This window comes from Podarcis tiliguerta (genome assembly GCF_965153285.1).
Source record: "Podarcis tiliguerta genome assembly, chromosome: 10".
Classification (NCBI taxonomy): domain Eukaryota; kingdom Metazoa; phylum Chordata; class Lepidosauria; order Squamata; family Lacertidae; genus Podarcis; species Podarcis tiliguerta.
Genome location: NC_139543.1, coordinates 41,023,082 through 41,050,495, shown reverse-complemented (window position 1 = coordinate 41,050,495; position 27,414 = coordinate 41,023,082). Strand labels below are relative to the sequence as shown.

The window sequence follows — 27,414 nt, the reverse complement described above, 5'->3', positions numbered from 1 at the left end:
TATTAAATGAACAAAGAAAATGTACAAGACTCTGCTGGGAGTGGGGGCATTGGCTCCAGCACAGCAGAATGAGAGAGTAAAGCTAATCAAAGCACACTGTGACAGCCTTGACCCAGACAACAGTATTTCTGGGGATACGTCAATTCCTTTGGCAGAGGCAGAGACATGACACTGGGATGCCTAATAGCAGTCTTTGTGCTGGTTCCCAACATTTGGCAAGATGTCTATGCATTTGTCAATACCTGTATGATTCAGGAGCTGCCATGTTACCACCAACGCTCAGAAAGTGATACAGAAAAAAATCCAGCATGAGAGCATTTGTACACAACTGGATTCTCATAGTCAGCCCATACAGACTCATATCTGGCATACAAACAGGTCTAAAATTAGCTCAGGGCTTGACAACCTGATAATATGGGCTAGCTAATTAGGGATTCCTCGTGAATCACTGCAGGATGGAACAGAGACAGATGACACACCATTAGGTCCTCCAGATGGGCAAAGGTTGCATGCAACTTGGACAAGTTACTGGTGTGAGAACGTGGCCTCTTTGTGCTCCTTTCCATTCCCCTTAGCTTTCTCCTCTCAAACCCTGGCAGAAGCACTAATATTTTGCGTCAGCACCAGGAGTGGGAATCCCAATCTGCTCAGTGCTTACACGCAACAACAGCACAGATTGAGAATGCTCCCTTCCTGATGATCAGGCTTGGAGAGATGGATTCTAATGCATTTTGCAGGTACTATACCCATATTAAAATACTATAGCAGGGGAAAAAGGAGTATGGTCACCATTCAAACATTCTTCTAAAAGAAGGTCAGAGGTATGTGCCTGGATTGTTGCCCTGACTCCTCCCCATTTTCTTTTAAATAGGTTTTTAAAATATATTATTTAAAATAGCTTTAGGCTGCATTTCTGAAAAAATGCCCACTGAAAGCAGCTTACACTTAAAACAAAAGATAAAAAGAGTATACCATTTAAAACTCTTATTTTTAAAGATAAAACCATTTCAAGTTAGCAACACTTGACTTAATTTCTTTCTTGCTTTCAGTACCAGAGGTAAGATAAATGAGTCAGATCAGCACCAAGCTAATGAAATAATGATAACCTCTGTTCAGGCTTTACACTTTAGTTGATTTCCTGGCACAATGTGGTTCTAGTGCAATCCTAATGAAACCCACTTAGGTGATTTTTAGACCCTGGATTTAATAGTCTTACATGTGTGTGAGAGCAAGAAACCCCCTCTGTCATTCAGCCCTTCGATTAACAGAAAAAAAACTTATTCTACACATTTTCATCTCAGTTGTCAGCACATATTCTGCAAAAACATAAAATTATTGAGACTAGAATTAACGCTGGACAATTGTAGATAGATAGATGTACACATAGACACACACCTATACTTACTGAGACTGAATTTTGATAATGTGACAATATTCCTATTAGCTAACAGCCTTTTTACTAAAGGTTTTCTCAGTCTACAATACAGTACAGAATCTAACCACTTATGCTTTGTTTAATGATAATGACATTAGGAATTCAATTTGTTGTATATTTATATAACAAACTGAAATCCTAATGTTGTTGCAGTTGAATTAAATACCATTATGGTGAAATGCAGCAGTGGTTTATCTTGGAAAGAAAGAAGACAATACATCAATGCCATGTGTCTGTTCCAAAAGGAAACCGCAGCAAAATTATTTTTGAATCTGGTGTCATAGGAGTGCCAGTCCTGAAGATAATACTCTGTTATGTTGTGGGCGACCATAGCAGACGACACAGCGATTTCTCCAAAGCAGCTCTTTATTTGTAAGCTGGACAGAACTGAACAGCAAACAGCTCAGCCGGCCTGCTTTTATAGGCAGCCGGCTGTCGACAATGTAGCAACAACAACCCAGGGTTTCCCGCCTAAAATAACTGACGTGGACCTGAGTGAAAACCACATAAACAATACTCCTGGTGGCCAGGGTGAGAACTTCAGTACATAACATACTCCATAAGCACTGATGTCCCACAAGCTTGCTGCTTCAGCCTTAAAACATTTCCCATGCAATCCTATGCATGTTTACTTTGAAAGAAGTCCTACTGAGCTGAAGGGCTTTTCCCCCCACTGAAAGCACTCAAGCAAAAATACATGAAAATATATAGTCCATTCCAGCTAATCTTCTGTTCTCACTTGATATTATTGATTTTTTATAATCCATCTTTCCAATGTGCTCAAAGTGACTTGTTCATAAAACAAAAAAACAAAACATTAAGATGTTGATAAATCAAATGATAAACTTAACATACTCCTTCTCTTTTTAATAGTATTTTATTAAAAAAAATACTGAGTGGACTGCCATAAGAAATGAGAGAACAAGAGGTGTGGTCACATTACTTGCAAGAGATGCAGAAACATAAATTTATGGCTGAAACCACCAGTGGCACAAGGAATACCAAGAATAAAAGGCTCTATATTACATCAAGAAAAAATTTCAACCAGTTTGGTGTCACTTATCCCAAATTTCTTGAGAGATGTGGAAGAGACAAATGCAAATTTTCTAATTTTCTTTTTTTTTTTTTTATGTGTTCAATAAAATCCCACCAAACTGAGACAACCTACTCAGAAGCATGCCTACTCAGAAGAAAGCCTCCTTAAGTAAAGATACAACACCAGCCAGCAAACAAGGTCTAAAGCAGAACAAAATAGAATTGCATCCTTACTTTTCCTCTTAGTGGCTGACATAATGCTCCTTTCCAGTTGGCATCCATCATCTCAGACCTGCTCACAGAGTGCTATTTCTACTCCTCGTGTGAGGGGAAGATTATCAAAGGAGCAGCAAGGATGAGAGAATAGAAAGGAGACAGTCTAGGTGTGCCTGTCCTTTTTCTCTCTCTTTCCCTCCAAGTAAGTGTGCACAGAATTGCAGCTTTAGATTATGGAAACGATGGGGAAGCTGTGGTTCTCCAGATATTGCTGGACTCTGACTTCCAGAGGCCCCAGCAAGTGTGGCCAGTGGTCAAGGAGCCACGTGTTCCCCACTCCCTTCTCAATGGAGCACCCATTCAATTATCTGTTCAGGACTGAATAATGCAAGGCAACCATAATGATGGATGGGCAACTTCTCCCTGATGAAGACCATATTCTGGCATTGTGCTGTACTGCTGGGGGAGGCAGCAATGTCAGCTTGCACTTTTACTGTAACTTCATATGCTTTGAGCAACGAGCTCTTCCTGACAGATGAGGCCACTTGCCAAAAGGAAGAAGGAAGGGCAAGATCACCTTGGCCAGGTCAGTGACCAAGGCTGCAATCGTGATGCCAACTATCACGTGTAAATTATCCTCAAAAGAAACAAGGCAACTCTCGACTCTCCTGACATATTTGGAAGGGTGTGATGGTCCTGATGCAACTGCAAAAGCCATCCACTATGTCTCATTTATTTGAAAGGTATAAAGGTAAAGAGTAAAGGGACCCCTGACCATTAGGTCCAGTCGTGGCCGACTCTGGGGTTGCGGCGCTCATCTCGCTTTATTGGCCGAGGGAGCCGGCGTACAGCTTTCGGGTCATGTGGCCAGCATCACTAAGCCGCTTCTGGCGAACCAGAGCAGCGCATGGAAACGCGGTTTACCTTCCCGCTGGAGCGGTACCTATTTATCTACTTGCACTTTGAACTGCACAGTGCTTTCGAACTGCTAGGTTGGCAGGAGCAGGGACCAAGCAACGGGAGCTCAACCTGTCGCGGGGATTCGAACCGCCGACCTTCTGATCAGCAAGTCCTAGGCTCTGTGGTTTAACCCACAACGCCATATGAGATCAGAAATTGCCACCAAATATCCTGCCTTAGGACAGGATGTGAGTGGTGGCCCAATCAAATCAACTTCCAGTTCTCCATGTTTCATAGGACACTGACAAGAGGGATGGCAATGTATTTTCTGAAACTCTCAAGTTTCTCAATAAGAGGCAAATGATGTTCAGTACCAAAGCTCTGATACCCTGAAGTGTATCCTCATTTTCAGAATGGTTAACTAATCACTTTTGAAACTAAGGCTGCAATCCTAAAATGAAACCCACTTTGAGTAAATCCCATTAAATTGATTGGGTTTACTTCTAAGTAAACATGGCTGCAAAACTGACAGATACTCATTCTGCTAGGTACTTTTATTTACATACATGTACAATATTTAGCCAGTTAATGTTCCTAAGCAGATCTCCGAGTAATTTGCAGATGTGTAGATACTAATAATAAGCCACAGTAAGTTTTGAAATGCTCAATGTTCTGACCCAAAATGTGTTTTTCCACTGAAGTAGATGATTCAATGCAATTCTTCTAATTTGACAAACAGAGATATTATCTGAGATGGAGTTAGTAGTGCATGATATCAGTTTGAAAATATGGCCTTTAATACAGACATTTAATTTGTTTTGTGGAAACAAAGGCAAAGAAAAGTTCCTTTTCTGATTGTCAACAAAGTGTAAACTTTAAAATTAACTCCTGACATTTCCACATGAGCCATTGCGCCAAATGTCATTACCAGCAAATGCCACAAGTACTGTGCCAGTACAACAAGAGTGAGCAATCTGCTGCCCTTGGTTGAATGGCCAGATGCAAGGCAGGACAGGACTTCTGTACCTTTAAGAGTTGAGCAGGTGCCACACACAGGCTACACTCACTGAAGTTTCAACTGCCACGCAACTATTAAAGGTTCAGGATCGCTATCTCTTTTTGCATCTGGTTACCCAAGTCCCGGTCTAACTTCAGGAACCCTTTACAAGCGATCAGGTCACACCTCTGGCAAGAGCAAGCTGCCCCTCCCCAGAGAGAAGGGATTGTCAGAAATGGAGAAAAGCATAATAGTATCCATTGTTTCTCCCCCCCCCCCACCAAAAAAATATGGAATTTTATTGCAATGGGATGTAAAAGAGGTAATGATCCAATGGACTACGGATATCGGTTAAACCGATTCGATTATCATCATGGGTGAAATTATGGATGGAGAGTTGGAGATTTGTGGCTTGCGAGGTCATAAAGGAAAATGGGATAAAGATGTTTAACAGATGGTATTTAACACAAAATTGAACACAAGGGCAGATGGTATTTAAGGAAAACATTCAAAATGTATAAAACAAAATAAAAAATGGGTCAGAGGGGAAACCAAGTAGAGGGGGCACTCTTACAGGGCGTTTGGGCACCAAAGAAGGTTTCCTTTTGGGGATAATAAAATCCTTTCTTTACAGAAAGATTCAGCCTTGCTGGCATCCTCTCAATGTGGACAAGCAGAGGAAGGTTTCCTTTTTGGAATAATAAAATACCTTTTTTTACAGAAAGGTCATTGTTTTACATGAGATTATAATCTTGAGCGGACCATATCAACTCGGGTGGAATCTAGGTGGAATCTACACACATGTTAAAAAAATTATGAAAATGTTGTGTTGGGTTTTTTTAAATCGTTTTGAAAAATGCATTGAATTTGCTATAGCTCACAGTTGTCATCTAGTGTGACAATTGTATATTGCACTTTACAATACACACTTAAAACATTTTATTTGCTGCTGTATAGCTGAGTCCGCAGCTGCTTCTTTTTGTTTATACACCAGGTGGGGATGTCTTTACCCAGTACAACAAATTAGGAATAGCTTAAAGACCTCAATAGGTGTGAAGCTGGTTTGAGAAACAATGCATCAAACTGTAGTGTCTTAAACAAATGACTGGGTACTACATATGCATCTTAAATAATGTTCTGTGAATAAGGATTAAAAACTCAGCACTGAGTGCACAAACACATTAAATGGGAACGTAAACACAGTCAAGGTCTGAGATCCTGAGCTCTGCTTATCTTTGGTGGTGCCATCTCTATCCAAAAGACAGCTTAGTTTGGAAAAGCATCCAGAATGCTGTCATGTTTAAAGGACAAAAATGATTGTGTATGAAAGGTGATTTCCCTGCTTGGAATGATCCAAAAGAGGGTCATGTCCTTTGGGAATTGCAAGTAAGCAAGTTCTAGATAATCAGCCAGCCAACCTCTCCAAAGCCAGCTTACTCAGTTGATTTTATTTTGTAAATTTTGGGCTTGGCTCATAGAATACATTGCAGTGGGTGAAGAAGCCATGCTACCAGATGAAGCAATTAATTAATTAGGGTGGTGGTAAACTAGACCGGGGGGGGGGGGGGAGGAGCATAATATAAAAGAGGAAAGATGGTTTAAAATTACTAGGAAAATATAGTTGGAGGAATTGTTATACTATTTCACCCATGTGTACATTTTTTAAAAGAAAACTAAAACTATGAACCCCTCATGTTGCTATTAAGGCATTAATAATTTCAAGATGGAACTTGTGAGTATCTGATCTTAGGTAATAGTTTTAGGCACTTTGGGACCAGCACTAGTACAAAGGAACAACCAATACCACTGAGAAGACTTTGGCTGTGTAATGCTCCTGTTTATTCTGCAATTATGTTCCCATCACTGGTTTAAAAATTTAGAAATGTCATAGGAAGACACCCACCCACCCTTCACACCCAGAGGTGCAAACAGACAGCACACAACTTGGAAACACATCAAACCACAAATGTGATTTGAAAAACAGCAGGGTGTGTGTGCAACTTTGCTGGGTTTTAACCATTAATGTGTACACAGCCTTTGAGTCAATCCTAACTCTAGTTCTGATGAAGCCTTTCCCTGCTAGGGGTGTATTTGATAGATGTACAACACGGTAGGAAAGAATGTGGAGCAGAGGGGGTAGCCTGCTGTGCTTGCAACTGATTCAGAGGAGTTTTTTTACAAATGGTTTGGGGATTCTTGATGCGAGGTGGAAAAAGAGATTAATGTCTCTGCCACTAGAAAACAAACCAGGCCACTATCTGTCTTTGCACTGCAGCAACGTTAAAGCAAGTCCTTTGGAATAGGCCCTTGGCCACAGATGCAAAAGTTAAGAAGCAGCCAGATTTAATTCTGCCTCTTTGTTCCATTAGTAAATGTATTGAGCCAAGTAAGAATACTGTAAATATCTGCATTCGCAAGGACTCTATTGTTGTGTGAAGACCATATTCCTGGCAAAACTTTCTGAGAATGTGAAAATGCAAAAATGAAGCTGCACTGTCAGCACAAAATGGTCCATTTGTTTTAGATATTCATCAAATGAGGGTGAAAGAGGAGAGAGAAAAATATGGTTTGAAGCTCAACATCAAAAAAACAAAGATCATGGCCACTGGTCCCATCACCTCCTGGCAAATAGAAGGGGAAGAAATGGAGGCAGTGAGAGATTTTACTTTCTTGGGCTCCATGATCACTGCAGATGGTGACAGCAGTTACGAAATTAAAAGATGCCTGCTTCTTGGGAGAAAAGCAATGACAAACCTAGACAGCATCTTAAAAAGCAGAGACATCACCTTGCCAACAAAGGTCCGTATAGTTAAAGCTATGGTTTTCCCAGTAGTGATGTATGGAAGTGAGAGCTGGACCATAAAGAAGGCTGATCGCCAAAGAATTGATGCTTTTGAATTATGGTGCTGGAGGAGACTCTTGAGAGTCCCATGGACTGCAAGAAGATCAAACCTCTCCATTCTGAAGGAAATCAGCCATGAGTGCTCACTGGAAGGACAGATCGTGAAGCTGAGGCTCCAGTACTTTGGCCACCTCATGAGAAGAGAAGATTCCCTGGAAAAGACCCTGATGTGGGGAAAGATGGAGGGCACAAGGAGAAGGGGATGACAAAGGACGAGATGGTTGGACAGTGTTCTCGAAGCTACCAGCATGAGTTTGACCAAACTGCGGGAGGCACTGGAAGACAGAAGTGCCTGGCGTGCTCTGGTCCATGGGGTCACGAAGAGTCGGACACGACTAAACGACTAAACAACAACAACAACAATTCATCAAATAACTATGGCTGACCTCTGTGATGTCAGAAGTCTTATGGGAGTCAAAGGAGGTGAGGATTAGAGAGCTGGGTGGGAAAGGCCAAAGGGTGTGCAAAATCCTGCATTTCCTGGGTACAGAGACAAAGGGGGAGGGCAAGTGACCATTGCTGGAGAAGGCAAAGGACTCAGGGTAGCAGCTGACAAAAAGAGGGAAACTGGTGGCGGATGCAATGCATACATGGAAACTGGTATTGAAGTATAGACTGGGGCAGCCACCAGTCCCAGTGAGAATGAGTGTATTTGTTGTATGTCCCTCAAGGTGCACAGGTAAACAGAAAACCCCAATAAACTGGTAAGTGATCAAGAATTGCAGTCTACAATCATCCCCCATTCTTTGCCTGATGACACACAAGTGTGATGACAAGCCAAGTGACATTTAATAGGCCTGATCAGAGCGGGCCCTCATACATAACAGAGATTAAAGGTGTGAGATAGAAGACCAGACACATCACAAAACTGAGTCACAGCTGTTAATCAGTCAGAGTATTCGGTTGGGAACCAGTCAGAGTATCCTGCTGGGAACCTAAAAATCCTATGTTCGTCCCCTATTACAGAACTTATTACAGAAACTTTTTTTGAGTACATTTGGTACGGCCATATCATGGAATACATGGTAAGGCAAGTCAGTTCATAGGCATCATTTTAAGGGTACATCTATATAATTCCTACCTAGGCAACAGTTTGTGCTCCCATCACTTTAAATCCACCTATCTGGTGAGAATAAAAATGTGCAATTAAGTTGTCTGTATTTGTCTGTATTGGTTTTATTCTTGAAGATGGAACATTTGTAATATATTTATTGCACTTATACGGTAACTCATCTTTTTCTCCAAGGAGCTCAAGATGAAGTACATGGGTCCCCCCCCAATTTAATCTCTATAACAACCTTGTGAAGTAGGTAGGCTGAGAGGAAGTACTAGCCCTGTAAGGTTCATGGTTGAGTGGAGATTTGAATCCTAGTCTTCCAGGTCCTAGACCAACACCACACACTTAGAAAGCCTGTGCATGTCTACTCAGAAGCAAAGCCCACTGAGTTCAATGGGATTTACTCACATATACGTGTTTATGGACAGGATTGTAGTGTTAACAATGACATTTATATAATATTCACTCAAAACTAAGTTCTACCATGATCAATTGGGCTTAATCCATCATAAATGCATTTACAATTGGAGCCTTCATCTAGAACACTTTATTACTTCTTCCGTTACATCTGCAGGTTGAAGTGAGAAATGTTTTAGTTACATCTTCGTTGAAGCACTAAGGGAACTATAAAAAAAATTAGTGCCAAGATTACAGAAAATATGAACCACTGATATTTAAATTAACATTGTTGTTGTTGTTGTTGTTGTTGTTATTATTATTATTATTATTATTATTATTATTACAATTAATTTATTAATCTTCTTCTAATCCACTGTCTCATGGCAATTTACACATAAATAAAAAGTTAAAAAGACAAAACTTTGACAATTGTACCGAAAACATATTTTCCTCCATGTATGGAAAACAGACAAATTCCATAGTAGTAGCCATGCCTGTTGCAACAAAAACAAATAGCATTTTGCAGTACCTTAAAGACTAACTCTTTTACTATGGTATACACTTTATATACCTGAGTACTTGTCAAATGGAATTTACCCCATGAAAGGATATGACCTGGTAAATTTGTTACAAGACCCTTTGTGCTTTAAATGTGAAAATGGTCCATTTTCCCCCACACAAAGCTTTTTCAGTTTAGTCATTCGGACCATACTACTTACAGATTTAAGATGTTGCTGAATGATAATTATGACTAATCAGACTTATTTTGAGGATGTCTTATTTACTATTTAATAAGTTTAACGAGTGAAATTGCACCTAGTTCTTTCTCTGAAGGTTATGCTAGCAGAACCCAGAGAGGCTCACTTCCAAGCAAACCTGCATCTAATTGCATTGCACATCTCTAAACTTCAATACAGTTCAAAATCTCAAAACTAGGCACCCTTTCTATGAACTTGATTTGACTTATTTCCAGACATAAGTATTTCAGATCCAGATATAGTTAATTTGAGGGCTGAATTGCCAACCTAGGTAACAATGTCAAAAGGTTAGTCATGTACACAGGAAATTGATACAGGTAAAAATCTGACACAAAATAAAGTGGAAGCATAACATGAACACTGGATGTAGTATGTGCAACTTGCAGTGGTAGGACAAAAATAAGCTGTTATAAGACTCTTTTAAACGAAACAGTCCTGTGGTCATTCAGCCACACTGAGTGTGTGTGCACATTGCCATGACCTAATCAGTCCAGTTCGTGTTGTTGGCTCACTGAATGAAGAACAGAATGGATTTTTTTTTAATGTTCTTTCTGCAGTTGTTTTCTATGCAGGATTCAGACACCCTGCAAATAAATTAACATGACACCATGCTGCGAGAAAAAGAAATACTCTACATGCAGCCAGAGCCAAAACCGACAGTGGTCCTTCTGAAGCTATCTGTCAATTAAAAGCACTGATACTCATGAATAGTTAAACGATGCTGTTAAAATAACACTCGCCGCTTTTTCGCTCTGGCTTTTAGATTTAATGCACACTGATCTTTCTGTGAGAACTGCTGCAGGGCTGGTGTCAGTGGTCAGTTAGCATGGCTGGGCCCCCGAACTGGCAGAGTGCATTTACTGCTATTGCCTAGTAGAGCCTGCAACACTGTGATTGAATGCTGACCTTTTGTGTAAACTTGTGTGCATACTTAGGCATGTACAAAAGGCTACGAAACTACAGCAAGGCTGATTTTACTAGGTGCATTGGGCTCAACAGCTCCTAGTGGTGCAAAGGGACAGCAGCATAAGTATTGCTGATATCAGTTAAATTGGTCGTGTATATAGAGGTCCGTGCTACCATCTCCCCTGTGAAATCTAGGTTCTAATAGAAAATATGTAATACATACAGTAGTCTGTTACGGGATGCTACCGCCAGGAGAAAATCGGGGGGGGGGGAGCTCCTGCTGATGTCTCTTTCCTCCTGCAGCCCCTTGTGCCTAATTAGGAAGCCTCTGGACCATCACATACCCATCAACAGTCCCAATTTGACGGGACATACCGGAATTACAGAAGCCATCCCAGCTTCTGATTGGATGTCTCATTTTCCATTTTGAGGCTCACTTTGTGAGGGTGCCCTTGCCAGAGCCCATGGAGTGGAGGTGGAGGAGCTGCTGCTTGTGCAGGCCAGGCCAACCACGCTGGGCCCAGAAGCCATGCCTCCTCTACCCACTGGAGGAGGAAAAGAAGCCGATGAGGATGACGACGGGGAAGAGGAGGAGGAGGAGGTGGAGGCGCTGGTGTGGCACTCACGGAGGGAACTGCTGCAGTAACGGAGACAGGGGCTGGGAAACCCAAGCTGGCTCACACAGGAGCACAGCACTTAAAGATACGCATCTCAATTTTAATTGGCGGAATGCTGAAGGGTGTGACATCATGAAAGGCCACACAAAGGACTAGAGCAAGGAAATCTGTGACAATTGTCTCCGCCTGGTCTACCAGTGGGATCCTCTACTGCAGTGGTGTCCAAACTGTTTTCAAAGAGGGCCAGATTTGATGAAGTGAAGGGCTGTGAGGGCCAACCAAAGTTATTAACCTTTTTTTAGGATTGAAGTTATTGAGCTTTTTTTAGGATTCAAGTTGTTGAGCTGACTTTGGACATGCCTGCTCTACTGGATCTCAGCCCTATCCGTGAACAGGTTGAGCTCTTTTGCTCCTGGAACCATAGCTAGGATCCAAGCCACTTATCTGATGTCATCTGCTCTAGGAAACAACTAAGACAACCAAAGAGGCTTGTGGCACCTTGAGAACTGGTTTTGTGGATTCAAACACTCTTCCTCGGAATGCATTTAGTATAAGGCGGGACATAAATGCATGAAATAAAACAAACAAAGTGGAAAGTTGTAAGGTAGGAGTTGTGTGGCAATGAGATGCAAAAATTACAGACAGTGATAATTAGAGCTGAAATATATCTTCAGAAGGCACATCTTTAACCTTTCCAAGTTAGTGATAATTACGAAGTTTATTGTATTAACACCTGTCATGAGGCAGGTGATAGAAACCACAGAGAACTGAAAGGAAGTTAAGTGGAATTCCCTGTCAGTGAAATTCAAATTAGGAGCAATAGGCAGCATTTGCCTCCTAAACTGTGTGCCAGAAAGCAACTTATTTACTTTATTCCCTAGAAGCTCAGTGGGAACCACCAATAACCACACTTGCTCATAACTGCATTGCCCTGATGCTTCATGGGACTTACCTGTCCTGGGCTGCCTTTCTTGGTAATGCTAGAATGTGACAGAGGGACCCCAGGAACTGGCTGTTATAATGCAAGCAAGCTATTCCTTGTTTATGCATGTATTGATCCTATTTTAATTGAACCCTAGTCAACTGTAGTCTGGTCGTAAGGATAGAACTTGTCAAATAAACTATTGTTCATCAACCAATGATTTAATTAATACACAATTTTTGTCCTATGTATCTAGCATATAATAGCCTTTAGAACATCCCATGCTCAAAATAACTTTCTAAGAAAGGTTCTAGGGGAATTAGCCTGCACAAATGTAATTTCCATATATTCAGAGCTGCTAGCTAATTTCATGCAGCATGTGCTACATATGAACAGTGGTGTGAACTGGGTCTGAAAAAGCATCCTAGTTACCTGCTATAATTTTGAGGTGTCATTTTGATGGAATGCATTGAGATTCCTCTGGGCTTCAGTAACCCAATGTAAAGTTTAGTGATACAATGCAATTGAATCAATGCTATATTATTAGTTCAGCGAGCCTGAAACAAATCTTGAGAGTTTTAGAAGCATCACATATTTACGTCGCTGTGCAGCACCCAAACACTTCAGCTGTGATGACTAAAGAGAATTTTTTGCAACATACAACATGTTTACAGTGCAAAAAAGAATTATCCACTGTGCAAGTACTTTAATAAAGAACTACGTCATAAATTGCAAACCTACGCTATAACCAGAAAACACTGAGTTGAAGAGTCAAGGAACCTACTGGTTAAGTCTTAGCAACCCTGTGCAGCAAGCTTCAAAGGTTCTCAGATCTGCAGTGTAGGGAGAAAACTTAGATGCCTAAAGTTTAGACCAGCTTTTCCCAACCTGGTGCCCTCCTGGTGTTTTGAACTGCAACTCACATCAGCTGCAGCCAGCATGTTTGTGCTGGCTGGAGCTGCAGTCCCAAAACATTTGGAGGACACCAGACTGGGGGAAGCTGGTCTGGGCTTAAACCCCAACAGTTCCTCCTGCATTGTTTGAACTGGTTCACTCGCTCAGTCATTTGGAACAATTTGCTCTGCAGTAATCTTTCTGCAGTGCATCTGCTCCCTTTGTATTTAGGCGTGTGTGCGTTCTCATGTCGGAAGGATGGAATTGAATGGCTTTTTGTCCCTTTTTGCTCCTGTTGCTGTTAACACAGGGCAGTCTCATGCAATTCTGCTGGGAACACAAAGTAAGTCAAGTAGTGTGTCCTGAGTTATAAGAAACCTGGTTTGTCCTGGTCTGAGGAAGATCCCACCTTTGTTTTGAAGAAGCCTCTCACCTCACTGCACTATTTTCCTACTCAGATGTTGACATCACCACTGTAGCTCAGATCCTCTAGCACCGCTCCAACAGAACACTATTTCCACTATGCCAAAGTTATAGCTGGTCACAAGTGCCCATGTCTGTGCACCAGATTTGCTGTCACACTAAATGTGAAGAACTTTGCAGTGTTGCTGCTTCTTTTTTCTTAAAAACAAACACACCCAAAACCCATTAATGGTAATCTTGGTATTTTTTCACTATTGCAGGCATGCCCATAATTATCAGAAAAATAATATAGCTCCTTCCTGTACTACTCACATCACAGGTCAAATCACTAATTGAGATTTTCTTATTAGCAGTCCAATCTGCACTCTAGTTAAGCCAGAAAGTCCAGTTTGTCCCATCAGTTTCCAAGGGATTAAATTGCTTGAATCAATATTAAAGGTCCAAGGGAGCGTGTTATAAAAATCACATATTTATTAAAAATATGTAGCTTAAAATGACACTCCATCTCTGTTCTGATCTTGGGGATGAAACAAAGGACACCAACAGCACACTCCTATGCATGTCTACTCATATGTAGTCTACTCATATGGAACAATTTAGTTCAATAGGCTTACTCAAAGGAAAATGTTTATAGGATTGCAGCCTGGGGCAGGTAAAAGAAATGCTCTGGCTCTTATCCAAGGTGAAGTCAGGGAGCATTAAGAAAGAACAGAAGGTTATACACCAACTAATGTGTTTATGGACACTTGCTCTTCACAAGACGTGACCAGTGCTGTCAAAGCTGGTCACCCTGATCACCTAGACAGTGTTTTGCACAACATGACCCTGAGCTGCCCCCCAGCAGCCATTTATGCTGGTGGCAAACATGATCTATGCTAAGGAATCTGTCTCTTCTTGTATTAAACCACATGGGTTCCTCTTCTTGTACAGGTCACCTCATTTCAATTTTTTATGTAGGTTTGGGGCTTGGGGTTATTATTACAGTGAAATAATGATCCAAGGGAATCATTTAAGCTGGGCATCATATGTATTCATAAAATTCATACTGAAAAACATATTGTGCAGGATGAGCTCATAGTAACTAATCTGCAGTACAAGCATTCTTCCCTTTAGAAAGGTAAGTTGGAAAGACTTCCTAAGGGGACGGCTATATTCCATTATATACTATATATGTGCTATGTTATCAACTGACAGCAGGCATATTCAAATTTTTGTTAACACTGGACAAAGTACGGCCCAAACAATTAGAATTTCTGTTTGGAAATATGTGCACTTTTCCTTCTCCTTGAAGCGTTGTAAAACACTTAAGTTTTGAAGCTTCTCAAGACAAGAGAGTAGAGGTGCCTAAGTCCTGCTCACTAAAGTTATCTCCCCCCCCCCCATCACCGCCCTCCTCTAGAAGCAGTGCAGGTTGGCTTTCCTCAGCACAAAGGAGAGCTCATTTTAATGCCCAATTAATCTTCTCAGATATTTGCACTTAGAAAGCTGGTGCCTCAAGAGGCCCTCCTGAACAGAGATGATAAAATGCTGGTAGGAAAGACATGAGCTCCCACCCCTTCTGAAAGCCCAGGGGTGGGCTTTTACTTCCTCCCTCCCTCTCCTCTAAAGCATGAAGCTTATTTTTGTGGTGCGGCAGACCTATGTCTTTCCCCAAGTCCCCCTCTTCCACTTCTTCAGGATTCCTTCACACTGCTGTAAGCTGTCAGCCAGCAGCATGCTTGCTCCCTCTTTCAAGGACAAAAGGGGATTTCAAGCGAGGGGCGTTGAGGCGCAGGAGCCCGACCAAAGAGCAACTTGCATTTACTTCATAAAACACATGCCAGTGCAGGAGGAGGGTAGAGAAAATGAGACAGTAAATGAAGGTCAAGAGGCTTAGCTGTGATCCACTGGGGGGGGGGGGGGGAGAGAGAGAGAGAGAGAGCGGGGATGGAAGAGAGCTAGCGAGCACTGCAGCAAACATTGTCTGTGCCCATGCCGGTACTCACCATAAAAATAGAAAGAACTGAAGAGAACCACTTTAGTAGGGGTCCTTCCGAAACACCTTTCTCAAGAGCAAGAGATCCGCCGGTCCAGCGAAAGGCAAGGCAGAGGATGCTCAATTTACACACAGCAGCAGCAGGAGCAACAATAACAACAGGCAAGTCTTTTCACAGCGTGTCAAACCTGTAAGCAGTTTGCGTTCTGGCACAAAACCTGGGGCAGGGAAGAAGTCAGACTCTGCTGTAGCACTGCAGCTAAAACACCGTTGTTTTTCCCCTCCGTGTCTCCCTCCCTCACACACAGAGAGAGACTCAAGCTACGCGATGTGGATTTCCCCCACCCCCTTGCTGTCTTCATATGCTCACAATTACTTGCTATTTGGAGATATGATGTGGAGGGGGGGTGGGGGAGGAGTTGAGGAGTGGTTGGGGGGGGGGAGAACGGAGCCACAGAGCAGCTGAGCCAGCATCAGTATTCTTAATCAGCCCTTGCCAGCAGCCAATCAGGTGGCACTTGAGCGGTGCCAGCATGACAGTTCGCCAGAGCCCTGACAGCACAGGGCTGAGGCAAGCAACACATTTCCACCACCGCTCGCCCGGCCAAGAACACTCCTAGGGCAATCTGTGTCTTTTGATCCTGCAGACAAATGAGCTGTCCACGGGAACTGTGGTTGCTGGACAAGGAGCAGAGAGCTGTAAAAACCAGTGCCCCAAAGATGTTTCGTCGCTCACTGCCACTACTACTTCTCCACCACCTCCGCAGTCGCACCAAAGCATGATGTTCACACATGCCAAAGAGTCAGGGTGCTATCCTGGGCAACAGGGGTGCAAGTCCCCCTGAACTCAACCCTTTCTTGGTTCTGAGTAGGAACGCAAAGGATTGCACGGCTTCCCACCATCAGCTGAAAGTTAATTTTCTTCCACGGTGTACACACAACCCCCATCTATTATTCATCATTTAAAGCATTAGTGTCTTTACGCCACAGAGAAGGCAACATCTGACAGGATGAAAAGTTCGGGGGAACTGCCCTTGTTAATTAACCACAAGGAAAATAAATACAGTTCTCACGCCATGAAGGAGTCTAGATTTCTGCAATGGACATACAAAGTTCTGCCGTCAACCACACCCAAATCTGGCCTCAGAATAAACTGTGTCCCTCAACATTAACGCAAATAAATGTATTCACACATTCTCTCATTTTAATCCACTTAGAGAAAAATTGTTTTATTTTTGGTTTTCTGCTATGAACTGTGTGAATTAGAATGAGAACATGGGGGCAGTAAAAAAACATTATAATAACAACTTTAAAAGGAAACTATGTGCTGTCCTTTCATGGCATGCAAAACCAGCTGCCTGAAACAGCTATCCCACTCTGCTAACAGTAGGGCTGGCCCTCCAAGAAAAACACAAAGATTCTCTTTCCAGACCATGGGTGCGATGGGACACTACATAGGCAGGTTTTGGGGGTTTTTTTAATCCCATGGCATTTCTTGCCTTATACTTTGAATCTGCTATTGTGATTAGAATCATGCTTCTCTAGATGATAGTCTCAAACTCCACAACGTCTTTTACAATCTTTTACAACATCTTCACATCATTGTCATAGCTGCTATGCTATATACATATCTAAATCAAAGCCTTTAAAAGAAATGCCGGCATAAATAGCCAAGGCTAAAACTAAAATAGATTCCATTTGTCACATGAAGCTTATTGCTGCAGGTGCAATTCCTAAAATGGTGGTTCATCAACCTCAAAGACTTACATGATGAATAATGAATTTGCAATCAGTGCTTCACAATTTACCAAATATATATTTCAGTAAGAAAACCCAAAATCATTGTCAGATGATCAGAATATATATTGACACTCTTTATGAACAAATGTGAGGATGGGGGGGGTGAGAAAAGGTTTACGTGAATCACACAGAGAAAAATCTAATTCAGTTTGCATTCCGCAAAGAAATACACATATTTCAAGCTGCTGTTAGAAATCAGCTCAACTGCCCTGTGCTGAAGAGCTGGTCTTCAAGGAACATTGTTAGGGGGCGGCCCTGGGTCTTTTGCAATGAGCACCTGGTCTTCTATCACTTTCCTTTATTATTTTTTAAATATTAAAGGGTGGCTTTGCATACTTCAAAGTACAGCACCAATGAGACCTCAGCCACCCACCAACTTAATTTGCTCAGAGGCTTGTATTTGCATCTCTACATATAAATTGCAAATTTTATGCTAATTCGTATCATGGGCCTATGCCCTGAGACTTTTAAACACCCAGCAAAATCCCTGCTGGCCTCTATTAAAAGGTAAAGCCACTTGTGAGAATAGCTCTGCGAGGTTATACTTTTATGTGGTTTCAGCTTCCTAGCTAATATAACAACTTAATTTAGCCTAGTTGAAGTACTAACTTGTATGCTGCTATGCCAGAAACTCTGCTGTGTCTGCTGCTTCAGTGCTTTTGAGTTTTGATACAGATTTAAGTTACTATTTTAACTATTGTTTTAATACAATGGTGGCATTTGTGTGATTTCTGGGGACACCCTGAGTTTCTGTTGGAAGAAAGGCATGATAGAAAAGCAATCATTATTTTAATCATCTCCTCTTAAGACATCTATTAAATATTATTCCTGAAACATCAGAGTCCCTGTGGATGCAGTTTTCTCCGTAATTCACTATAACATTTAAAACCACCATGTATACACACAGAGTTTGCATATAGCATGGCATCCATCCAGGCCATAGATTGCTGGCATGTGTAGAGGTTAGGAAGACCATACAGATTGCAAAGACTTTAAACATGGTGCTAAGCCATGTGAAAGCTTCACACCCAACATCTTATTAATAGCTGCTGTCCGTATCAGCTAAATAGACAGAATATTATGGTATTTTGTGCCCTCTCAGAAACTTAAATTGGCTCTTTCTTTTATTGGTACTAGAACTTTGCTACTAGAATTCGTCAGGAATTTGCATCTATTCCCAAACAATACAAGTCTGATTGGATCAGATCCAGACTTAGTTATGCTTGGAGTTAATTCACTGGACTCAGAGAGATATAAGTCAGACTTAAATTCCATTGATTTCGGTGGGTCTATTGTAAGAATGACATCCAGACTTCCTTTGGTGCCATGTTTCTAGGGACAGGTCTGCACTTTAGAGCTCTATGTAAATTTGATAGACTTCAATGTGCCACAGTACTGTTAAGTTGTATGCACAACACCTAAGCTATAGGTATACATGCTCATTCAGAGAGAAGAACGAAATATAATACATTGTCAATATTTTTGTTGTTTGGAGGGAAACAGTGTCACATATCTATATTTAGCAAAGTCAGAAAATTACTCAGTGAGCAGATTACAAAAGACATGCAGCTTGTTTGTAGAGCCAATTAAGGCAGCTGGCCTTGAAGGTTCAGCTTCTTATCTTGCAGTTCTTCTGTTCTCCAACTTCCCTTGCTATTGCAAGTCAAGCCCTACTATCAGAGGCAAAAAAACAAAAACAAAAAAAAACCCCAAAGCAATGAAAGCAAAACCAACCCAGCCTGGAACATATAACAATAACAATGTGATGAAGAAGGTACATAGGATTATTAAAATATATTGCTGATATCTAAATAAACACTGACAGATAAAATTTATCAGGAGGAGGAGGAGGAGAAAGAATATGGTTTTTAGTTTATTGGATTATAGGACAGCTGCAGACATAATTTAGCTATATTTCATCTGTTCATTATTCTGATAAAATAGTGTAACTCATGAAACAAGTAATCAGAAACACCACCATCCCATCATTTTCAGGGGAGAAAAGTCTAATTACGTATACAGTTGACTATCTGCTTCAGATACAAGATTATTCAATTACCAGGGATTGAGGACACAGCATGGCGACCGGGTGGCTATCTTAATAATCCAACTTGGGTTTTCCTTTCCAAAAATGGCATGTGAAACCCAGGGTAAATCAGCGAGAAGTCAACTTGAATTAAGGTTAATAATAATAATAATGGCAGCTTTTTCAGAAAAAAGACCACAAATTTTATAAACAGCTTGAAGAGCTATTCAGATACAGAACAGTTCCTAGATGGACTCATGTTTCTAAATTTCTGGATTAAAGTTGTTTTATAATTTCATAGATATTCCGACTGTTGATTGCTTCAGGATGTTTCATGGGAAATATTTCATAAATGAAATAAATAAATAAATAAATAAGTCACCACTATAGTTTTAGGGATGCCTTGAGGCATTTGATCTTTGCCAATACGCTATGAACCAACCAACCTGACCTACCCCTCCCAGACTGATGTGTGGTTCAGGGCATAATTCGTAGCATGTATTTTTAAAGGAAATCCCTACAGGGAATTCCATTGCACAGAAAATTTCCATGCCAGATCCCAGAAGCATTGCAGCCATGTAGCATACTGTACTAGACTTCTCAACGAAGCATAGAAAACAGCCCTACATCTAGAACTCAGAATCATGGAACTGAAGGGACCACAAGGGTCCTTTAGTCCAGCCCCCTACAATGCAGGAATCTTTTGCCCAATGTGGGGCTCAAACCCACAACCCTGAGATAACGTGTCTCATAAAGTCCTGTGTGCAGACCAGCTTTGTATGCACCTAATTTTGTACAGGATTCTATTCATTCTTCGAAATTGTCTATTGATCTATTACTCTTGACAGCACCTTCTAATCCACAGGCCATTTAAGGCTCTTTGGTTCACTCTGCTTGAAAGCTTGCCTGTAGCAAGCTGCTTGGAATGATGCTGATCACCCCAGTATTTTTTTCACTGAAAGAGATGCTGGCATGCAGCTTTTCAGTAGTCTAATAGTGTTACTAGTCATAACCATTCTAGGCCTGCCATACCAGAAAAGAGGAGGTATGTGTCATATACTTGCTCAGTAATATTACTGTTGCTGCAATAACTGATGTTATAACACTAGCCATAAAGATGGCTGCCAACTGCTTACTGTATAATACTCATCACAAAATGCCATAAACAACCTTTGTGAAACAGTCTGAAAAATTCAAAAGGTAGGTTGTATGTGTACAAATATGTTTGTATTTTTCTCGTCCTTTGGATGGGCCTTGATCATGGAACTGAGGTCTGAAAGAGACCTGAAAGCCACAAACCGACCAGACATGCTAGTCGGCTCAGAGTATTCTGACCACTTTGGTGAATCTACAGCATTCAGATAAAACTGGGTTCAAAGTGAGTTCAGCCTTATGAAGCATCCATTTTAACTAACAATGGCTAGCGGTCAGAGATGCTGGACATTGTAGTCCAGCGACATTTCAGTCACAGTTTCCCTATCCTTGATTTCATGTCAAACTACATGACTGATACCTCCTGATGTGTTTTTAAAGCTTTAAGATGAGAGAGAGAGAACTTGCTCAGGGAAGCAGTATAGCTGGAGGAGATATTTAACCATTTCCTGTGTTGTTTTCAGAATCAAAATTGTACCCTCCTACTAGTGGCACTGTGGGTTAAACCACAGAGCCTAGGACTTGCCGATCAGAAGGTCGGTGGTTCGAATCCCCGCCACGGGGTAAGCTTCTGTTGCTCAGTCGCTGCTCCTGCCAACCTAGCAGTTCGAAAGCACGTCAAAGTGCAAGTAGATAAATAGGTACCACTCCGGCGGGAAGGTAAATGGTGTTTCCGTGCGCTGCTCTGGTTCGCCAGAAGCGGCTTAGTCATGTTGGCCACATGATCCAGAAGCTGTACGCCGGCTCCCTAGGCAAATAAATCGAGAAGAGCACCACAACCCCAGAGTTGGCCACGACTGGACCTAATGGTCAGGGGTCCCTTTACCTTTACTAAAACTGCTAGTAGCATTTCCAGAGTGAAGCTAACAGTGGCTTTGGAGACAGGGCTTCAGTTTGGGACCCTCATTAAGCACCCACCTTCCAAGCCCTGCTGCCCCCCTACTCCATTGCTCTGTTGGCTCTTTTTAAGCTCTTTTTAAAAAAGCGTACATCAGGAGATGCATTCAAAAACCTGCCATGTCGCATGTAGGTTTCTCTCTTAATTAACAGTCATTAATTATGCCTACTTTCACCAAGAAGCACTTCCATGTTACAAAAAGTACTGAAGAATACACTGCTGAGCCACACTTCCACTTTTACCACTCTGAACTGGGAGAACACCGATTTAGATTTTGACAAGAAAACTGTGTTTGCTTGAAAATGAACATCGGTGATACAAACTGAAATAAGGTACAGACTGCACTAGTTTTAGGTGTGCTGTTTAATGATCATTTGCATAAAAACAAACAGGTGCAGGCAGGCATACCCCAGTGAAAGGGAGTACAAAATAGTTAAGAGCAGAGATAAGTATCTAAGACTTATGTCTTAGATACTTGTGACATGTCTCCCCAATCTCCAAGCAGCAAGAGATTCCAGGGGTCCCAAGCACTTTTCCAGGGTTTGGTTTACTTGGAATGAAGGTCATTGGGGACTGTGGTGTCTTTAGGATATAGGCTTGTATTTACACATATTTACAACCTGGGCATAGGATGGAGGGACTTCCAGCATTAACCTCCCTCCCTCAAAAAAATAGCTTGCTTCTCACAGCTTTGGATCCAGCATTGAGCTAGACATGTTTCTGTCCCCTGCTTCCAGCCTGCCTCTTCCAGCTCTCTCACACTAACACCTAGCCACACTTTGGCCTGTTGTTTTCCATCACTTGGAAGTTGCAACCTAGTTGAGGAGAGCACTTACATGGCCACACACGGTCATTGTCTTACAAAGATTGGTTCATCAACTTCCCCTACTAGACTCTAACCCTCACTGGATACAGGATACTAGAAGGGACTTGGGGCATCATTCAGACTGACCTCCCCAAACACATAAGAATGCAATCTTTTTGATACTAAGAAGGGTCCATGGAAGGGGGGCTGGCTAAAGGGGACTTTCCCAACTCATCTTGTTCTGCAGCACCCCAAATACTCTCCTGAGTGTCAGGAGACCCTCCTAAACAGGATGGGCTGTAGTATAGGAGGCTGAGTGGGGAGAGGTAACTGCCCAAAACCGGGCACTATTAATGAGGCTCTTAGGATCTGTTGTTGTTTAGTCGTTTAGTCGTGTCCGACTCTTTGTGACCCCATGGACCAGAGCATGCCAGGCACTCCTGTCTTCCATTGCCTCCCGCAGTTTGGTCAAACTCATGCTGGTAGCTTCAAGAACACTATCCAACCATCTCGTCCTCTGTCGTCCCCTTCTCCTTGTGCCCTCAGTCTTTCTCCAACATCAGGGTCTTTCCTAGGGAGTCTTCTCTTCTCATGAGGTGGCCAAAGTATTGGAGCCTAAGCTTCAGGATCTGTCCTTCCAGTGAGCACTCAGGGCTGATTTCCTTCAGAATGGATAGGTTTGGTCTTCTTGCAGTTCATGGGACTCTCAAGAGTCTCCTCCAGAACCATAATTCAAAAGCATCAATTCTTTGGCAATCAGCCTTCTTTATGATCCAGCTCTGACTTCCATACATCACTACTGGGAAAACCATAGCTTTGACTATACGGACCTTTGTCGGCAAGGTGACGTCTCTGCTTTTCAAGATGCTGTCTAGGTTTGTCATTGCTTTTCTCCCAAGAAGCAGGTGTCTTTTAATTTTGTGACTGCTGTCACCATCTGCAGTGATCATGGAGCCCAAGAAAATAAAATATCTCACTGCCTAGATCTTATGATCTAGACCCTACTATTAAAAGGAGAATTCACTGGAGGGCGGGGAATCAAACAACCCATTAATGTTTCCTCTTCCCTTTTTCTGATTCACATTATTGAATCTTAGAATCAAGTGAAAGCAGAATGTTTTATAAGTAGAGGGAGCATATGCCAAAATACTCAGTGAGCCAAGGCTGAACAACTGCAAATGAAAGCTGTTTCTGTTTCAATACAACAACTAATGCAAATATAAAAGTCCTGACAGAGCTTGGAGCGTCAGCGTTTCCAGTAAAATGTTTCATAAAATAGATCCTGTTTCCTTTGAAAACATTATGGGCTGCATAAAATATTAATTAAAAGGGAATGTCAGCCTTTTCACTATGCAGACAATTCTGTCAGCTCCAGAGTGACGAATGAGAGCCTTTACAATGGAGATGCTCTGTAAGGCGATACAGTTCTCTGCATCAACAATAATTGACTCCTTATAGGGTTCCAGAGCATGCTCTGAGGAGACATATGCAGCCATCTTGCTGGTGGCAGGGTGTGAGTCTGATCAATGCCAAGATGGCAGACTGTCTTAGAACTCCATGTATGCCACCTTACCAGATGGAAGAAAAGCAAGATATGAATGAAGCAACTAAGAGCATAAGAACCTATCACCAGCCTGCTGAATCAGGCTAATGGCCCATCCTGTTTTCACCGTGGTCAACCAGATGCCTGTGGGAAGCCTGCAAACTGGACATGAGCACAGCAGAGCCCACAAACCATATAGAGCACATCTTTTCCTCTCTCATGTAAGTAAAATCAAATGGCATCCAGGTGAAAAAAGAGGGACACTGTTTCACACATTCTAATTGTGCCCATTAAATCACTTCCTGATGACCTGTTTATTGCTCAGTTATTCTGATTTGTTTTCAGGGGTGTTAGATAATGTCAGCTATTTAATTGAGAATTCATTCTGAATTATTTCTGGCTCCGCCTGCACTATACACTTAAAGCTGTATCATACCACTTCAAACAGCCATGGCTTCCCCAAAGAATTATGGGAAGTGTAGTTTGTTAACCACCCAACTGAGTTGGTTGAGAGTTGTTTGGAGACTCCTGTTCCTCTCACAGAGCTACACTGGTTTAACCACCAGTCCCTATTCCCAAGGAACTCTGGAAATTATAGCTCTGTGAGGGGAAAGGGGTCTTCAAACAGCTCTCAACCAATCCAGTCTTTTGGGGAAGCAGGTTGATCAACCTGAATTTGTCAGTATGTGATTGAATCCCACTCTGAAATAGTAACAGTTTGGAGGTACCCATAGCCTGAATATCTGAGCATAGACTTCGGAACCATCCACATTTTGTCTTTAATTTGGGATCTCCTGGATGCCACCCCTCAGATGTAATATTCAGCACAAATAATCTTAGAATATATATCAATTTATTCTTCAAGGCAGGTTTCTGTTAGCTACAGCAGGCAAGGTTATCTGGGTCTAGATACAAATCTGTAGAGTTCTATTTAATAATAATAATAATAATAATAATGCACTGTCTGCATTTCCTGTCTAGCAAAAGGACTCGTTGTCACTGTACTATTTATAGCCGTTACTAAGAGATCCCCATATAGCATTATTACCTTAATTCCAAGGTAGGAGAAAAAATTAAAGGACTATCCTCTACAACATACATGAATATAAAATACTGCAATCAGTAATTTCCAGTCATATACATCACCAGTAACAAATGTTACGCTGGATCCAACTTAAGTTAGTCATGACTAACTTGGCCCATTGATTTCAAGGGATCCAACCAACCGTCATGGAGCATCTAAACAAATATACAACTTACAGATATGTTCATATGTGCCTTATGTTCTGAACTATCCTTTGTTGCATTCCATTTATATTTAACATATAATATATCTGCTAATAAGAATCTATTGGCTTCAGTAATAATTATTCATTAGGGCACTGGTGAAAGGACAACTGGTTTAGTCTGTTACGAAAACAAGATTTTCAGAGTTTAAACACGTTCCAGAGAGAGAGAGAGAGAGAGGGAGAATAGATACGTAGGTTTCTTGAATGGCAAAAATATTTTTAAAGCAGGATAAAATGACTAAAATAAATACTCCCCCCCCAAAAAAATTACCCTTGGAACCTAGTACATAGGTAAACCAAAAATACCCCAACGAATTAAAAAATCTGAAAATGGGATTACTCAAAATGAATGACTCAGAGTACACTGTAACTTAGCTAAGGTGCTTTCAGACCAGAAACCTGAAAGATGGCACACATGTAGCTCAAGACATGGTGATTACTAGAAAACTCTGAAAATTGAACATTTTTACACCTGGGGCAAGTTGACCTCATAACAGAGTCAATGTACCAAGACAGAACATGTCAAGGTGAACATTGGGTGTTTTGTTTGCATTTTCAAACTCTACCTTGGCAGAGTTGAAGCAAGGAACTTCTATCTATGCTTGCAGAACACAAAGTGCATTTACTAGTATGTATAGTAAGACAAATGAACTTGTACTATAATTAATACTTCCTCCAGCATTCAAAACCTTTTTTTAGACTACCGATCCAACCTAGGGAACTTGAATGCACAAACTCTCTGAACAAGAGCCCCTGTACTCTGTTCAACACCCTACACACTGTAGCACCTGAAAAGGTTCGATTACTGTACAAAGTCTGTGTGGGGCTGCCCCTGAAACATGTTCAGAAGCTTTGAACTGGTATGGAATGTCATGGTGAGAGTTCTAACTGAACCCACTGCATGGAGCAAATGCTATTTACTTCCACCTCCAGTTCCAAGTGCTGGTATTCTGTTTAAAATTCAAAGCAATCTTGGGCTCAGGATATATTCAGGATTCAAGCTTACCTGCACCTTTGATCCACATCACCTGCTTCGAAGGTTAATTGGGTAGATACTCAGGACTAGGTCTTTCTTGCCATTGCACCCAGGATCTGAAACTAAAATTGTTCCCCTAGGACTCTCACTTCAGACCTCCTATCCCTGTGTAAACACTTTTCCTTTGTTCGGGGGGCTTTGAGGGGTGGGCTATAGTTTGCTTGATGCATTTGCTTTGCAGCTTTCATTCTTATTATTTTATGCTGTCTCACTTTGCAGTTGATTGTTTTATGCCAGTTCTATATTTATTGTTGGCCACTTTGGATGTTCACCTCAAACAGCAAAGGATTCCATAAGTGCTCTAAAAATAAATAAATCACTGTCATCTGAAACATTTGGCCATTACCACCTTCTTCTCCCTGCCCCAGTCCACTTAAGAAAAACTTCTTTCCTTCACTTCCCTGCCTGCACATATGCAATTTTAAGTTAAACTAGATTCATTCACCTAACTGCTGAATTCAGCTTGGACCTTCAAAGGTGCAAGGGTCCACCGAAACTGAGTGCCTTTCTTAAACATGAAGTGTTGAATCCGTGTCCCCCCCCTCCCCAGGCATCCTCATAAGCCAGCAAAACCACTGCTGTAATTGATAGGAGAGGGAGTTTTCTAATCTTGCAGTCCCTTTTCATGAACAGATACATGAGAATGGGAGGAATTATGCAATACATCACTGCGTTTTTTACCTGGCCATCAGTCTTTTGTCTCTCTCACTGGAAGGCAGCAGCAGATTGGCTTCCTATTGAGCACATTTTTGTTTATCTCCATTAAGGATAAGAGTGAAAACTGAAAATAGTAGCTGACTAGATACCTGCTTTGGCAAAAGGAGTATACGCTCCTCATTACTTCCACACCAGATTGGTTGGATTGGTACACCAGTGTTTTTCCAGAGATAACATAGCCATTTACTAACAATCTAGTCTCTACCACTATCATGTTCGTGGTATTACATTATTTTTGATTTTGAAAGAATAGTTGTTTTACTCGTTATTTTCTAATTGGAGAAAGCCCTCGTGTTGGGCTCATTTGATGATGCCTGAGCTGCTGTTTCTTTTTGCTTAAAAAGCTGGAGGGAGGGAGGGGCAGAGCCATTTTGTCCTTTCAAAATAAGCTCTCCACTGGCTTCTAATAGGCTTTGACTTGCCTGAACAGAGAAGGAATTAAGTTCCTCCTGTGAAAAAGGCCTCCCCTTACTGAAGACCAATTAAATGGGATCTAAATTCTAAAATTAGATGAAAACATTTTAGACAAAAATGCTAGCATGCAGTCATCTAGGTAACTGTGCGATTTCATTGCTAGGACCTCCCATTATATCATGTTTCGCTGCAGTTTCTTGTGTTGAAAGCTCATTTATAGCTTGCCTTCATATCCGATTACATCTCTCACTGAAATCTAAACAACTTTCCGGCATCCTCCACCTTGAATCTTGAAAGC

At 41.5% G+C, this 27,414-nt stretch overlaps 1 protein-coding gene across 5 annotated transcripts in view; it reads right to left on the bottom strand.

The window, feature by feature from the left end:
• Positions 1-27,414, bottom strand: part of ANO4 (anoctamin 4) — a 128,326-nt gene that overhangs the window by 92,634 nt on the left and 8,278 nt on the right. For 3 of the 5 annotated variants that reach the window (XM_083400512.1, XM_083400513.1, XM_083400514.1), the window contains exon 1: positions 15,447-15,801. The exons of 1 other annotated variant lie outside the window; for it this stretch is intronic. The gene's annotated coding sequence lies outside the window, so the exon portion shown is untranslated. Of the gene's footprint in view, positions 1-15,446; positions 15,803-27,414 lie in introns of those variants that run through there. One more of the 5 variants, XM_083400511.1, reaches the window with a different exon arrangement.